Raw genomic sequence first — 2,376 nt, forward strand, 5'->3', positions numbered from 1 at the left:
TGTATCGACACAGGTCCTTGGTTGCAACAGGATAAAAAGCATCAACTTTCATTTGTAGAACAGTGGGAGAAAAGCTTCAACTTCAGCAGGATTTGATCTTACAGTATAGTGGGCTAAAAATTTTACCGAAATCATTGTTGCTTTTTATCACATTGAGGTCAGCAACAATTATAAAACAGTATTAGTTCTCGTGAATCGAAATCAGTGTTGCGTAGCATAAAATAATGAGTTTGATCAGGTTGTGACGCCCTCACCTCATACCTGCTGTAAATAGGTCAGAGAACCAAGAAAAGCTGTAATATATTTTAATCCAGCAACAGACACGCAGCTCAACCGATATCTTTTTCTTTTTATTTAAAATCAAGCGATATTTGCTTCGTTTTATTAAAGCAGAAACAAACAATGGAAAAATTATATTGAAACAAAAACAAAAAAGAAATTATCCTTTTCCTAAACAGGATTAGATTTTTTAAATCGTTTGTTCCCAAACATGGTCATGTACAACGTGTGTGCGAGATAAGGTTTTGTTGGAAACCAAATAAGAAGTATGAGGAGGAAGGCACCATGCTGATAACGTATTAGAAAGAATGAATTATAAACGCAAACACGATTGCATGGTTGTTAAAGCGAGAAATATCAAACTAAACTGTTTAACAATTGCCAGCAAGTCCTGCAGCTGTTCGTCATTTTTTGCAAAGAGCTTTGTTATTATTATTATTATTATTATTATTAAGCATTTAGCAGCTTCGAGCAAATTTTTACTGCATCTCCTGCTATATCTCCATGTTGCTGGGATGTGTGCAGGCTTCTGTGTTCTTTTTTGTTGCTGGGAGTGTGCAAACTCTTCCCGGTATTGTATTGTCTGTTTCTTTTTTTATTCACTTTCTTTAGGTTTGGTGCAGTCTTTTGTTGTGTTAGTGCTTGTATTGTGTGTTGTAATTTCTTGGGTAACTGGTTTGCTGGTGGTAGTTTATTTTATTGTATATATGCTGTTTAGAGCGTGTCTTGCGTTTGAGGATTATTTTGTTTAGGTTGTGCTATTGAATTGATAGCGCCTTGCGTAGGATGTGGACTGTTTCTAGTAGCTATAGTATGTAGGGTTGAGGAACCACATAGCTTCTACATTTTTGTTCATGTTTTATTTTTATCATGCCGAATTCTCCAGTTATTAATGTTGTTGTTTCCACTTTCATGCCCCACATCTTGAATACTTTGACAATTTCCCCACTTCTTTTTAGCCAATATTTTGGTCAGGAGGTACTGCAACGTCGATTAGTAAGCAGGTGGCTCTTTTTCCAATCCTTGATTATTGTCTGGACGATTATTTTTTATTTACAACTGCAGTTTGTATGTCTAGATATATGCATGGCTTTATATGTGTAGATGCATGTGTGTACGCAGGTGGAGTCGTATGCCTTTGGATGCGCGCGTCCTTGGGCACTCAGTCCATATAAAGGACTGGCTACACACAATATGCACGCTTGGTCATGGCATGTAAACATTTGATGGTGAGAGCGCGGGTGCACGCGTGAGTATATGCATACGTCCGCACGCGTATATACGAATGTTGATACTACGAGCGCTAAGTGTGTTTGCATGTATGTGCGTATGCGTGATGTAACATTGACTAACAGTAGCAGCGCCATCTATCCGCCAAGAAAGCCTCCCAAAAGTCTCCTCTGTGTTATTTTCGAGTTGAGTAGGGTTAGCTGGACATGAACACCGACATTCAGAGTTGAGACTGCACTTAGTGCTCCCTTGGGAGCCCCTACATTGACACACTAGAAGGAGACCGAGAATGGCATATGTTGATGCCCTAAGGACAAACAAACACTGGTCTCGGGGAGACGCAAGACATAGCATCAAAATTAATAGACAAGGTCTGCTGAAGAGAACTCGTCCATGGATCGCGGGAATTTTACCCGCCCAACATACATACATACATACATACATACATACATACATACATACATGTGTGTGTGTGTGTGTGTGTGCGTGTGCGTGTAAATAATAACAAAATGGGAAATATTGAAGTTAATAGGAGTTTATTATAAGCAACAAATCGATCATTATCCCTTACAGCTGTTTCAATTCAGCGGATAGAAATTTATTAAAAATTAAAATCGTATCTCTGAGCATAATCTCATCAGGTGGAGAATAAAAAGATACCCTTAGATATTTTGTATGCTTGTTTGTAGGCTCTACATGGCAGACGTGTCTATATATATATATATATATATATAAATATTCTATTATATATCTAATATATATATATTCCCTTACATATTTAAATCATTTATATAGATATACATATACCCTTATACATCTAAATCATTTATATATATACATATATATATATATATATATATATATATA

This window comes from Octopus bimaculoides, chromosome 9 (assembly GCF_001194135.2).
Source record: "Octopus bimaculoides isolate UCB-OBI-ISO-001 chromosome 9, ASM119413v2, whole genome shotgun sequence".
NCBI classification, from domain to species: domain Eukaryota; kingdom Metazoa; phylum Mollusca; class Cephalopoda; order Octopoda; family Octopodidae; genus Octopus; species Octopus bimaculoides.